This window comes from Panthera pardus, unplaced genomic scaffold (genome assembly GCF_024362965.1).
Source record: "Panthera pardus isolate Hobbes unplaced genomic scaffold, ASM2436296v1 HiC_scaffold_20, whole genome shotgun sequence".
NCBI classification, from domain to species: domain Eukaryota; kingdom Metazoa; phylum Chordata; class Mammalia; order Carnivora; family Felidae; genus Panthera; species Panthera pardus.
The window spans coordinates 8,773,589-8,789,099 of record NW_026526766.1 but is presented as its reverse complement, the minus strand read 5'-3'; the positions used below and the strand labels follow the sequence as shown (position 1 = coordinate 8,789,099).

The 15,511-nt window shown below is 41.6% G+C and overlaps 1 long non-coding RNA gene across 1 annotated transcript in view; it reads right to left on the bottom strand.

Annotated features, from left to right (window-relative positions):
* Positions 1–9,298: 9,298 nt before the first annotated feature.
* The window catches only part of LOC109275468 (uncharacterized), a 57,745-nt gene continuing 51,532 nt past the window's right edge, over positions 9,299–15,511 (bottom strand). Inside the window, exon 3 of the long non-coding RNA XR_008424131.1 lies at positions 9,299–10,183. This is a non-coding gene — a long non-coding RNA (uncharacterized LOC109275468). The remainder of the gene's footprint in view (positions 10,184–15,511) is intronic.

Genomic DNA, 15,511 nt, shown 5'->3' with positions numbered 1-15,511 from the left:
CCTCTCTCTCTGCCCCTCCCCCGTTCATGCTCTGTCTCTCTCTGTCCCAAAAATAAAATAAAAAACGTTGAAAAAAAAAATTAAAAAAAAAAACAACTCTCCCTTTTGGCTGTACATTTATCAGCAGACTTGCTCACAATGGTCTTATTAATGATGACTGGGAACAATAAATCATTTCCTCCTACTACAAAGGCTGCTCAAATTAGTTCAAAATGGCAGACCTCCTGTTGAAATGAACCTTCCCTGAGTCAATGATGTTTCTTGGAAAAAGGTATAAGAGGAAGGTTTTCAGTGGGGTGGGACCCACATTTCTAGGATTTAAAGGGGAATATTTAGCAGCATGTGGCTTCATCGCCTTACATATTTTTTTAATGTTTATTTATTTTTGAGAGACAGAGACAGAGCATGAGTCAGGGAGAGGCAGAGAGAGAGGGAGACACAGAATCCGAAGCAGGCTCCAGGCTCTGAGCTGCCAGCACAGAGCCCAATGCGGGACTCGAACTCTCAAACTGCAAGATCATGACCTGAGCCAAAGTCAGACGCTGAACAAACTGAGCCACCCAGGCACCCCTACATATGTTCTTTTTAAAAAAAATTTTTTTTAATTTTAAAAATTTCAATTTTAAATGTTCATTTATGTTTGAGACAGAGCAAGTGGGGGAGGGGTAGAGAGAGGGAGAGAGAGAATCCAAAGCAGGCTCCATATGGTCAGCACAGAGCCTGATGTGGGGCTTGAACTCACAAACCGTGAGATAATGACCCGAGTTGAAATTAATAGTTGGATGCTTAACCAACTGAACCACACAGGCACCCCTATGTTCCTAAACAGTATCCAGAAGAAATATTGACCCAAAATGTATTGAATTCTTGTTTATTTTCACCCCAAGAGTTGAATACTGATTATTCCTTTGAGCTTTTATTATTCAATGAAAATAATACAAATACACAGAGTATACGTGTGCTCAACACCATACCCTCTCTATTCTTCCTTTCCCTCAGTGATAGAGGAAGCTTCCTTTTATTTCAAGAATACAAATTTAGATCATATGACCAATAAATTCTAACTTGATGTAAATAATACATTGATTGGGCTTTGTAGTTCTGACAACAATAAATCACCAAGAGCTCAAGCAGTGATCATTTTGAATTAGATCCAGAAATCTATCTATTTAACTTGGTAGTCTTCTCCACTGCCTTCTTGGTACTGGACAAAATGCCCAAGAAATTTCCCTTGCAACATCCTCCTCCATGAATAATGCAGATACTTGCAAAAAGTATCCCTCACCTAAAAAGACATTTTGGGAAGCACATGAAGTATTTTAAACTCAGGCAACATTCAGACCTGTTAAGTATTTTTCAACTCCTCTGAAGACTTCAATAAAGCAAGAAGAATCCATATGCCTCACTCCATCAGCCTGACTTAAAGGAGTACGAGGCAAGAATCATCCACATGCAGAGTTAAACAACGCAATTTTCCAAGTATACACCTGCTGTGAGAATCAGTAACTTCTTCTCAAACCAGCAAATTGGTTTCAAGTATTTGGTTCACTGGTTCCATCCAACAACCACGGAAAAGAGGCCACCTCCGGAGTGAAAGAGAAGGGGGTGATGAATCCTGGCAAAATGTGTTCTCATCAGAATTCCTATGCTTTTTACTGCACGGATGGTATTTGCAAAACTCTTTGGAAAGAACACTGGGTTTAATTTCAGGCAATCCTCTTTGCTGGAATTTTCACAAAAAGCTTTTGCGGAGTGTTCTATGATCTCATTTCAGGAAAACAACTCGTGCTGTGGAGCTCTTTCTATAATGTGGTATTTTCTGGATTTTAGATTTTTCTTAACGTTGCAGCCAGATTATTCTTTCAAAAATAAAAGTGATAGTCTCTAGAAAGGTGTATCTGAAGTAACTGGCCCTTCTCCTGAGCCATGCGCTCTGGGAATATTTGTCAGAAAACCTGGTTCTTGAATTAAGAGAATATCTGTGTCCCTTACTCTCAGGCAAGAAGTCTGTGTTTTCTCTTTTCTCCCTTCCTGCCTTGACATTCCCCAAGCACCATGCACCTTCCTCTTCAGCCAACAATATCTAGTATCACTTCCACAAACTGACTTCACTCTCCTGCTCTCTGAGGGCTTCTGGGCCAATCCCTGCACCTTGGGAAATGCCTTCCCTTTTCTTCCTCTTAGGATAAAATGCTCATGTGGAAACTCGAGCCCAAAGTACAACTACTTCTGTGGTCAAGAGCAAAAAAAGGTCTTTGTCAAGCAGGGTCTTCTGCTTAAGAGGACACACTTTCAAAGGGGACATACACAAGAGGAAAGGGGACCTATCTTGCCAGTCCTTCCAACCGGTTATGAGCAACTTAATCCCGTGGATGGTCCCCAGACCTGCCCTCCATTCCCATCTGCCTATCCCACACTTATCACGAAAATGGCCGACCTTAGAACATGTCTCTCAGAACATCTTGCCTCCACTAGTAACTGGAGTCCTCTTTCCTTCATATTGCCTGTGTCCCTCTCAAGACACACAGAAGCTTAGGTTTCAGGACCTAAAACTACTGTTTTAGAGACACTATGGGTTAACCAGGCCTTTATGGGCTAGCCTAGGAGTCCTACTAACATGAATTATATTTTAGGTACTGATAACCTTATACTCCTACTTGTAAAGGGAGCTTAGAGTTAATAATATTGTTCATCACTAGCCCAGTATCTAAGAGAAACTGAGTTACAAACAACTGAATTACGGAAAACAAGTCTTTGAAAAAAAAATGAGAAAATTGGACATGCTTTTTTGGGGTTTGCTTGCTTTTTCTTTCTTTTCCTCTTTCACATATGTATTCATTCATTAAATATTCATCGATCACCCTCTCAGGGGCCAGGATCAAAGCAGAGACTCCCTGCCCTTGTGGGGCTTACAGCCTACAACAGAGACACAACAAAACAAGGAGAAAAAAGGAAAAGGGAAACCGTATCTAGGGCATGTGGTAGAAAGGATGGGCACACAGTGCTCTGCTAGGAGTAACAGGTCTAGTCAGAGAAGCCAAGGAAGGCAGAAAGGAAGATTCCAGTAGAGAGGACAATGTGTACAAAGTCCCCATAGCCAAAGAAGACTGGTGGGGCCAGGAAATGAATGGAAGCCCATGAAGAACACAGACAGGGAGGGGAGTGGGGGCCATATGAGGCTGGTAGCTGGACAGCCAGGGTCCCTTACAGGGCTTTGTGGGGCAGAGCAAAAGAAAGCCTCTCCAAGTCTTACCTCGAGGAGGTGACACATCAATTGGGCATGTTTAGCAGGCTACTCTAGTCACAATGTGGAGAAACAATGGTGCCAAGACTGGCTTCTGGCAGTCCACTTACAGAAGGTCATGGCATGATTCCTTTTGAGAAATAATGGCTGCTCAGAGTGGACAGAGACAGACCAAGAGACCACTAAGTGGGAAAAGAGACAGGATTTGGCAGTGGGTTTGATAGGAGGGCTGAAGTTTGGGAAGCACAGAGGAATGACTCTTGGGTTTCTTGTGTGTCAATTTGGGCTTTGGCTGTATCATTGACTACTGTCTATGATTTTAGGCACTTTCTGTTTTTCTCACCTCATGTTTTTCACCTTGAAGGAAAAATTTCCTGCTACTTCAAAACTAACAACGCACAGAAGCCCCTCAGCATTATCCTACCGATCCCCTCAAATCTGTTTTTAATATAGACAATTCCCAAATGATTTGTTTATAGTTTTTAATTTTTTTCCATGTTTATTTTTGAGACAGAGAGACACACACACACACAGAGTGTGAGTGGGGGAGGGACAGAGAGACAGGAAGACACAGCATCTGAAGCAGGTTCCAGGCTCCAAGCCATCAGCACAGAGCCCGACGCGAGGCTCAAACTCATGGACCGTGAGATCATGACACGAGCCGAAGTCAGACACCTAACTGACTGAGCCACCCAGGCGCCCCTCTGTTAATAGTTTTTAAACTAAATTTGGTCTCTCCCCTTTATCTGGTTTCTCTACGTGGTGCGGTTTCCTTCACTGAAATGGGAAATCTGAAATCTTGATATAGTGGTGGAGGATCTTTAGTCACAAATAATTTAATCCAACTCGGACCAACTTTAACACAAAAATAAATTTGCTAAGAAGAACACAATTGCATCTCAAGGCATCAAATGGGAACTGCAACCAAGACTCAGAGGCAAACTGAACCTGTCCAGAATTTCTCTCCATATTGTCTGCTCTTCTCAACACAGTGGTTTCAGACTTTGAGCATGTAACTTGAGCTTTCTCCAACCTTCAATCCGTACGACCGTTCTGCACCAGTCCCCATATTTACATGCCCTGGGTTTTGCCACAGAGACTGACCCTCAGTCCCTCACTGTCTCAATTCCAAAAATCCAGGATGGGAATGGAGCCAGCGATGGTCAGGTGTTTGACCCTGGCCAATGAACTATGGCTGGGGGTGGGTGGGTGCAGGAATTCGGAGAAGAAACAGCCAATGCCAATTCTGAGTTCACAGAGAAGGGAGAATTGTTACAGACTTGGCAGACACCCCATATAGAGGAGGAGAGAAACAATAGCTCCTTTACTTCAATAAACATGTATTGAGCGCCAACCATGTTCCATGATCAGTCCAGGCCTGTGGATACAAAAATAAGTGCAGCAAGTTCCTTCTTTAAGCAGCATAACACCCAGCACTGCCTGTGACACCTTGGCCTCTACTTATATGTGGTCACTTACCTACAGCACATGCCTAAAAACCCACAGCGTACTACAGAGAACCAACACGTATGGCATTCATACTGTGCAACCAACACTTAGCTCTCCTCTTGCCCCACGCAAAAACTTTTGCAGACAGCGGGGCGAAGCTTCAAAATTTTATTTCCAGTTGCTGACAGATGCCAGCAAGTGGGCAGGAAATAAAATGCAAAACCTATAATGCAGATAACGGTGGCCGTTCTATCTACCATCATTCGTCCGTCTTCAAGGTAAAACGTATCTACCTGTACACTCACCGGGAGAAAAAAATGTTCACCGAACATCTACAACACTTCAGACAAGTTTCCAGAGAGGCCCATGCAGCCAGAGCAGACAGCACATCCAACCCCGAGGCCAAAGACCTGGAGCCTGGACACACCAGCTGTGGGACCAAAGGTGGGTTGTGCACTTGTAAAGTGAGGCTCACACCTACCTCTCAGGGTCAGCGTCGGATAGTGGGAATGAAAAGGAAGAGTCTGAAGGGAGAAAATGATGCACTGAGAAGGCAGTCCGGATGGAATAGGGGTTACAAGCAAGAGTGTGGAAGTAGGAACCCACAAGGATTGCAGGGAGGCTGGGAGATGGGACTGAAAGAGAGGATTTGCAAACGGGAGGCGGGGAAGTAAGGAAGAGCAGGAGTAGATGGACACGGGCCAGGCAGCATGAAGATTCCTTCCAGACCTGCGCGGGATGACCAGACAGCTAACGTACAGCTTAAGCCCCAGTGTTCCCTGACACGAGACGTGCCCCTCGCCTTGCAGACATAGTGGTACAGAATCCTGCCTTTTCGTACACATCAGAAAAAAAAGCTACCTAGTTATTATAGTACCTGTCACCTACAAACAAAGAAAAGAGAACATGACTCCCTTCAGCTTCCTTATCCAGCAGTTTCCCCTCCATTCTATGCCTCTCAATCCCCCGTTTTATGTTTCCTTTTCACGGTAAGCTTAGATTCAGATTAGCAGCCTCTCTAGAAAGTTTTCATCTCTTCAGTGTGTCTTCTATATTTGTCCTCTAGCAGATCTTATTTTTGCATTTGCAGATTTTACTAAATCCCCACTCATTTGTATGAGCACGTATTTTAAGTTTATTTATTTATTTTGAGAGAGAGAGACAGAGAGAGTGTGCGCACGGGGGAGGGGCAGAGAGAGGGAGAGAGAATCCCAAGCAGGCTCCATGCCCAGCACGAAGGTCCATGTGGAACTCAATCTCATGACCCTGGGATCACGACCAGAGCTGAAATCAAGAGTCCATCGGTTGAACCACCCAGGCGCCCCAAGACTACAGGCATTTTAAATCCACGGTATTATTTTCAAGTCTCCTATTGCTGTCTCAATGTGATTCCAAATACAAAACAGATAATAACAAGCTACTTTTAAGAAGTAATCACAGCATCACAAAAAAAAATACTTCTGTTTTCAGAATTCATTCCCTTTTATTTAGGACATGCATTCTCAGCGATGGGGATAGAGCCACAGAGGGGTGAAATTGGTTCTTCTGACACACGCGCGCACACACACACACACACACACCTTGCATATCATAGTGGCTGTGGCTCTCAACCCTATCGGACTTCATAGATACCCAGCATACCTGTAGTATTAACATGTCATGATGGGAGGAAGTAATTAGGGGGAACAATGTCTAAAAAGACACTTCAGTGGGAAAATGAAAAAAAAATTTTAAGGTAAGGAAAACAATTTAGAATGAACCTGTACTTGCACAGTACCTGAGTTTACAGAAGAGTTAAATACAGTTTTTCATTTGATCTCCACAAACACCAGGTGAATCGAGTGCTATTAACCTCTTTTCCAGACATGTTAATTGATCATCAGAGGTTACTTCCTAATTGTGTGACTTTGGTGGCAAAGTCACCCCCTCCATCTATGACAGTACAGCATATACATCCTTTTAAAGCAGAAACACAGTTACCTACACTATCAGCACTTGGGGCAGGATAATTCCTGGTTATGGGGGGTGTTCTGTGTACTCTAGGGTATGCGACAGCACCCATGGCCTCTGCCCAGTTGATACAAGTAACACCCCCTTCACTACCACCCCCTCCATCAGTTGGAACAACCAAAGATGTGTCCAGACATTGCCAAACGTCCCCTGGGGAATGAGGTGAGGGGAATCACTCCTGGCTGAGAATCACTGACTTAAAGCCTACTTAAAGGGAGACTACCATCTACAGTTTTTTAATTCATATGTGGTATCATGATAACTAATAGCTATTGAGCATCGCTGGTCACCAGGCACTTCCTACGTATTGGCTCATTAAATGCTCCCAACAGCTCGGTGGGGTACAGACTAGCCTCACACCCGTCTCGCAAAGAAGAAAAACTTAGCCCAGAAAGACTGCAGTTAGTAAACTATAAAGCTAGGATATATAAATGTTGGTCTTTTATTTATCCCAAAAAGTACTTGGGGGGGCATCTGGGTGGCTCAGTCAGTTAAGCCTCTGACTCTTGATTTCTGCTCAGGTCATGATCTCACGGTTTAAGTTCGAGCTCAGCGTTAGGCTCTGCGCTGACAGCATGAAACCTGCTTGGGACTCTCTCTCCCTCTCTCTCTGCCCCTTCCCTGTGTTCTCTCTCCCTCAGAATAAATAAATAAATAAACATTAAAAAAACAAAACAAAAAGACTTGAACATGTAACCCAACTGTAACTATTTTATTCATACAAAATAATCTACATTGTGATTATGATTATTAGGTTGATTGAATTTAAACTCAGGTCTAAGCACTAACAACCACGTCTGCTTCAGACACAAAATGCCCTCAGCCATTCTCCTCAATTCTGCATTACTTCCTCTTTGATGTCCTGTTTTACATACAGGTGTAAGTTCCTTGTAGGTGCTTTTTTTTTTTATTCATTCACTTTTAATCTACTCTTAATAAGCTCAAAAGGAAACCCTAGCAAAAACATGTCCAACATAAGGGTGGATATGTTAATACATGAATTTTTTAAGTTATAGCCCTATGTTTAGGATCCCGTTGTTATAAAAGTGTGTGTATATTGTAGTCATACTTAAACACACGTACAGAAAAAAGACTGGAAATGCACATCTCATCTTAGTAGGATGTCTCTATGGGAAGTAAGATAACAAGCATTTTTGTCTTTTTGTTTATCTGGCTTTTCAATCTTTTCTATGATAAGTTCATTTAAAAATCATACAAGTAATGGGGCACCTGGGTGGCTCAGTCGGTTGAGGGTCTGGCTCTTGATTTCAGCTCAGGTCACGATCTCACAGTTTGAGTTCAAGCCCCACATTGGGCTCTGAGCTAACATTGAGGGGCCTGCTTGGGATTCTCCCTCTCTCTGTCCCTCCCCTGCTTGCACTCTCTCTCTCTCTCTCTCTCTCTCTCAAAATAAGTAAACTTTACTTAAAAAATCATATAAGTAATCATTTTTTAAAAGATGATTGGATCAGTTAAGTGTTTAAGAGTTTAAAGGGTAGAAAAAAAGTTTTATGTTACACGAGGTCCCTAAATTCAAACTGCTTACAGAGTAACAAAGAAGGAATACCATGCCCATAGATGATCAGAGACAAGACCAGTGGTTCTCAAAACCAATTCTCTAATAAGACTGAATGATAACTTTTTCAAATGTTCAAGGATAACAAAATTCTAAGAGAGAATGTAAAGTTCTTTACCTTTACATCTTCCCTAAATCTTAGATATCTGCTTCTGCTTGTTTCCAGTTAGATTATAAAAAGGTGAAATATGAACAAATGAATGGACAGCAAAATTTAGACACCTGAGTAGCTTAAAGTACTTATTTGGTGAGATAGGTAATCACATGCATATTTTTTTTTCATGACTTCCCAATACTCTGATAGCTAAGAGTTGAGCAAGATTGGATTCCAGGGAGGGCCCTGTACCTGATTTTTCTATGCAACTTCCATCAACTGGCATGTTGTAGGAGCCCATTATGGTATCACTGGGTTTATCAATGAATGAATAAATACAATGAGCAAAGTGTTAAGCATCTAAAGAAGAATAAAGGAAAACAAGTGATATGAGAATTGAGAGAGAGAGATGCCAGGATGAGCTAGTGAGGCAGACTGGCTAGTTGTTCAGCAAACAATTGCCCTTTTTTCTCATGGGCACACTAGACATTTCCCAGCATGCCTTGCGCTTAAGGGTAGAAACATGATTGTTTCACTTCCAAGAGAATGTGGGAAGAAGGCAGCAAACCAGAGCTAGACGAGGTCTGTAAAACCGCCCCCCACCCCCCCCCCCCCACCGGCTGAAGGGAGAGGATTCTGAGGACCTGGAGGTGGGTAGAGCCACAAGAGAGAAGAAGCCTGAGTCCTTGAAACACTGTCTCAGGGAGGGCTGCCCAACCAGGAACACTGCATTGCACTGCATTATGGTAAGTCTCTGGATTTGGGGAGCTGCTATGTTAGTTAGCTTCCCTAATATACGTGGTTCAATCTGAAACCATCCAAGTGCTCAGAACCAACCATGGCACTTGTTCAGAATAAAAGCTTTTTCAGAGAAGCTGCTTCATAAAATCCCTAACACTGCCACTCATCTGTTTTGCCTCTAGAGACAGCAGTACCACCATTAATAGGATAAAGGTAGATATATCAATAAAATACCTAAGGTCACATCTGAACTAAGACATGTAAAACAAAAAAACTTCCCGTGAACCAAATGTGCTTACAAAGGTCTTCGTTTCCAAGTACCTTTAACTACTATAACAAAAGGCATGCCTGTTTTCACCATGGATGGGAGATAAACATTAGCATCTGAAAATATGGCAAGAACAAAAATTTGTGTGGAAAAGTATGGATGGTGGATGCCCAGCAGACCCAAGGTAGCCATCTTGGATCCTACCTTGTCCATTTCCAGTTAATGTTTATTGAGCACCTACTATATATGAGACACTGCCAGTGGAGTATATAAAGGGAGATACACTTTACACTGGAGATATAAAGGGAGAGAAGGCAGCCACTGTACTCAGGAAATGATCTGTTCAGGAAACAGGTGTGCACACCATCAATTTATAGGGTGAAATAGGTATTTCTAGTCTATTCAAATAGGACACAGTGGGAACACCAAAGGGGAAGTGCTTACCTCTACCTGGGATAATCTCACACAGGCAGTGATCCTTAAATGTCCCAAATCTCTCCTTGAAGGGGCAGCTTCTGTGACTCTTCTCCAGTTTTACATAAATTAACAGCTTTGACCAAATACTAGCTAATGATCCAGATGTGAAAACACAATAAAAAATTTGGAGATCCCCTTATCATCAAGAATTTGAGGGGTGCCTGGGTGGCTCAGATGGCTGAGTGTCTTACTCTTGATTTCGGCTCAGGTCATGATCTCAGGGCTATGGGATCAAGCCCCACGTTGGGCTCCATGCTGAGTGTGGAGCCTGCTTGGGATTCATTCTCTCTCTCTCTCCCTCTGCCACTCCCCTGCTTGCACTGTCTAATAAAAAACAAAAAAGAAAAAAAGAAGAACTTGAGCACGTACCATCTATGTATATGTATTTGTAGTCAACATCTGCTAATGCTATGTAATATAAGAAAAATAAAGAAATGCAATATTAAATTTGAAGTGAATATAAATTTACTGTATTTCCCCCTGTAGTGTCTGCAGGCAGATACTTGAAACTATGCAAATCCCTTTGTTCTTCCAAGATTTGCCCACTGTTGTAGCATCCCTTGGTGGTCCATCTGCAGCAATGGTCACTGAAGGGGGTGCCTGTGGGGCTGGCGATTTGCTGTGCCCTTCAGTCTGTTCATTTTTTTTAGAGTTCTACTGCCAAGAAGAGTGGTCAGTTCTCCTCCATATACAGTCCATCCTCATTATTAGGAATTTGAGAATTCGCCTTCAGGCTGAAATTTATTTGTAACCTCAAAATCAGTACTCATGGCACTCTCTTGGTCCTTCATGGGCACGTCCAGAGCAGTGAACACTTTGAGATTCATGAAGTACACACATTCCCCACTGAGGTCCAACAAGGCAACATTCTACCTCTTTCCTTTGGCTCTCCTACTGTAAAGAAGTGTCCTTTTTCTGACCAATCGAATGCCACACTTTTCACATTTTTGTGCTTTTTGTTGGTAGCTTCATTGTTTAAAATGTCCCCCAGTCAGAGTGCTGATGTGCTGTCCGGCGTCCCTAACTCTGTGCCCTACAGAGAAAATGTGTAGTTAAATGAGCTTCCTTCAGGCATGAGTTATGGTACTGTTGATGAATGACTCCACAAATGAAATTAAATAGAGTCTTTAAACAGAAAAATAAAACCAGGTTAGGTTTGGAGCAGCTGATAAAGAGGTTCTGACCCAAGGCTTACAGGAACCTAACCCTGTATTTCCCCTAGGAGCAATGGTTCAGTATGAGCTAGCTCAGATTCACACAGTGACGTCCTAGAACTTAACCACAGCAAATAACAAGACTTGACTGTATCTATTTTATCAGTTACTTATTTATATCATCATTAACTCATAATTTTTATTTTATGGGTTACAATTTAATACCATCATTATCTATCCTTTTGCTCAAATTGTTCCATTGTGGCCATTGGGATAGTAACTTTATAGTGGCAAAGTCTGAGGTGACCATCTTGACCAGGAGATTGATACCAACATGGACATCATAAATGCTGCGATTTCATGTACTGAGAAGGATGAGGAACCACTTGTGTGGTGCTTCTGATGGGGACGCATGGCCTCAATCCAACCCTAAGATTCCAGACAGGCCTCAATTGCGGGACATGTGGTGAAATAAACTAATCAGTATTCTTTGGAAGCTGTCAAGGTCATAAAGGAGAATGAAAGACTGAGGAGCTGTTGCAGATTACAGGAGGGCAGAGAGAAAGAACAGCTAAATGCAATATGGAATTCTGAATTGCATCATGGGAACAGCAGCGATAGAAAAGGACAGGAGTGGACGTCTCAAAGTGAAGTTCAAATGACGCCTTTAGTTCATGGCACCATACCAATGTTAATTTCCTGGGTATGATAATTATATTACAGTATATAATATGTTAAGAACAGGGTATACCGGGATGGGGACATCTAGAAACTCTTGGTACCATTCTTGCAAATTTTCTGTAAGTCTGTAAGGAGTTCAAAATTTTGACCACTGACTGGTCTTGCATACCCTGATTGCAGAAATGGTGGGAGAGTGGGGCAACCCCATTTCAGATCCTACGAGTTTGCAAAGTGTTCACTCTTCCAGGTCGTTTTTCGAAATCCAAAACCTTTGACAAGTAGTGAATAAATAAGTGCTTTCTGCTTTAAGATATTATAGAGGATTTGGTTGCACATGGGCAGGAGACTTCCCTCTTAGCTGTCAACCTTGGGCCAGCCATAAACTCAGTTTCTTCATCCATAAAAAGAAGAGGCTGAAATGAATCATCTTACTTATATCTCATATCTGTTACAACATAACATCTTATTGTTTTAAATTAACCTTGTTATTCAGTACTTGAAATCAGGAGCTGCAAAAATACCATTTTGGATGCTTATTTATTCTGCTTTCTTAGTAATCAGCAGTAGTGTTGACATTTCATAGGAAATCCAGGAATCAAATGACAATGGTTGGAAGAAATTCTGCAGCAGTGCCTCCTGAAGCTCATTTATAAAAGAGATACAGTTGACAGGCTCACAAACAATATAAATATATCTAAAGAATCAAAATTATGCAGCCCTTTAAAATGTGTAAGTCTATCAACCATTACGCGGAAAAGCAGATTAAAAATTTGCACGTGTATAATGACTTCAGATAACATTTTCCACACAAGTGTCTTTAGATGGAGATGAGGTAGAACTTCTAATTAGCCTCTGGTAGAATATTATTTAGGAGGACATCCATCACTGGTAGAAGAAAATGCACATCACATAATGATAAAATATCACCTTCAGAACAGCAACGTTTTATATACATTTCATCCACCTTCTATTATTAAGGAAATTCTGTCAGATGTTGCTATGTCAGCTGAGAACTTCGACTTCTGCCCATTTTATGATTAATGCCACTGGGGAAATAGCAGGAGAGTGAAATGAGAGAGAAAGCAACGAACGTGGTGTTCACGGTACTTGTCACTCTGCCAGGGCGGCAGAAGGGCTGAGTGAAGAAGCTGAATGTGAATCCTCTGGGGGCTAACAAGATGAATTCTTCTCTTCCTCTTCTCACCTGACAAATTCATCAGTTCATTCAGAACAGTAAAGAAAGAATTAGAAACGAGGAAAATGACAAGAATGGGGTTCAGTTTAGGGCATTTTGCATGGGTAATAATTCCCCACCCCATTTTATAGAAGGCAAATGGTACTCTGTTAAGAAATTAAAATGTAAAGGGGGCACGTGAGTGGCTCAGTCGGTTGAGCATAGGACTTCTGCTCAGGTTATGATCTCATGACTCATGAGGTCGAGCCCCACAGTGGGCTCACTTCCGTCAGCCTGTCAGTGTAAAGCCTGCTTCAGATTCTCTGTTCCGTCTCCCTGCCCCTCCCCAACTTGTGCTCCCCTAAAAAATATTTTAAAAAAAGAAATTAAAATTTTGAGCCATCATTAATATGCATTTAATTATTTTTTCCAAGATAATAACTCATCAGCTTTTGAAAGTTGAACCTCTGATCACTAATAAATTTAATTTTAATAATGAAATCTAGTATCAACGGAGCAGAATGGTAACCAGAATAGCATGGAGTTAATATCACAGATTCTTATCTATTTGTTTTCTTCTTCATTCACCTGGTCAAGTAATTTCATTCTCTGGGCCCTATTTCCTCATCTTTAACATGACAAAAATATAACCATACTTCATAGGGTTGTCATGTAAAATGTTTAGCACAGTATCTAGTACATAGTAAGCACTCTACATAGACTACAAAAGAAGACAGAAAAGAAACACAACAAAATATTAAGTGTCTACCCTGCAGAGTAGGATTATGGGTGATTATCTTTTCCTGTTAATAAAGGAAACATCCCTTATTTTGCCAAATTTCCTAAAATGGACAAGCATTTCTTCCATAATCAGGAAATGTGTTGTTTTATTTAATGTTTCTTTATGTATTTTGAGAGAGAGAAAGTGAGCAGGGGAGGGGCAGAGAGAAGGAGAGAAAGAGAATCCCAAGCAGGCTCTGAACTATCAATGCACTGTGAGGCTGACACAGGGCTTGATCCCATGAACCGTGAGATGGTGACCTGAGCCAAAAGCAAGAGTCAGATGCTTAACTGACTCAACCACCCAGGCATCCCAGGAAATGTTATTTTAAAACCCAAGCAGGGTAAACAAGAGCTGTAAATTCACATATACATTATTTTATGTTCTCCTGTCTTTTCCATAATACATCATCTAGTGATTTCGGACCCGGGAAAAACGATGGGTGTAGACATCTCAATTTCACTTAATCCAAGTTAGGCTGGGTTTGCAAGGAGTCTTGAAGGACAGAAATGAAAAATGATCAAATCAATGGGAGAAGGTGGAGAACACAGAAGTGAGATCTGGAGGCAGCAGCAGAACTTGAAGAAATAAAAACACAGGAGAGGAAGAAATCAGAGAAGAGGCATCACCAAAATTCTCACGGACCAGATTAGTTGCAAAAGGAGCGTGAGAAGAAAGGACGCACCAGATATCTGTTGGGGAGCGTTTTGAACAAGAACTATCCATAGGATAATTAATTTCATCTGTCAAATATCTGAAAAAGAACCTCTACTTCGAGTTCACTGTGGTGACTGGATCTGGCCGCGCCACTCCATCACCATCAATGGCTCTTTTCCAGTCCTGCCTCTGAGGTTAATCATTACCTGTGCAATGATTTCGAAATTCTGTGAAGAGACTTCTGACAGCGACAAGGATACAAACAACCAGCAGATTAGACAAGAAACTTTTTATTCACACTTCCTACTCCTAATTAAACAGCCACTTTATCCTTGATGACTGCTATTCCACGAAACTAAGTCCTCATGGAAAACACTGCCAACACTCTCATATAACCCCCAAGGTAGACTGGGGAGTAACCTCCCCTACACCTCTCTGAGATTGTAGACTTCTATTAACAAAATGTGATGTTACCTACCCACCACTCATCACTGGGATGTATTTTCCAGCACACCACTCCATTTTCCCGGCAGTCAATTGCCTCCATGGTAAGGTGTACATCCTGTGGCCATAGGAGAAAATTAAATTGGCAGTATGACTAGGGGTTGGATCCATGACTTGATTTCATTTACTCTGAGAAACAGATGGCTGCCCATCCAGTCGGGAAAGGGTCAAGGTGAGACGGATGATCCGGTAGGCTGTGAACAGAACCACATACCCAGTTCAATTCCATGGACTTCTATTTTTATGAATGGCTAGAGACTATTTACTGGTAAATTACTAAATGCATTATTAAGGGTTACTCAATTTGTTATTAATAAACTAAACTTGGTCTATTTATTTATTCTATATTCTCCTAACATGGCTTAGTGCCCGTCAATGCTTGCCAACGTTCCAAAGCTCCCACTGGGCATGCCTCATAGAAATAGAATTCTTGTAAATTTTTAGAAAGGATATTTAGGGAGGATCCTCACCCCTACAGATGTGAGTTGGTCAGGTTTTCAGTTATTGTTCATTTAATTATTAATTATTGTTAATTTAATTATTAATTCCTTTTTAATCATCAATTGCTCTTGGTTTAGCATCTTCATTATGAGTTTCGTTTATTGTGGAGTGTTTGGCTAATAAATACTGTGTTTATGTTAGTCCAGACCCTATGCCAAGATGTTTATAAGCTCATTTACTGCTCTTAACACCCCTTTGAG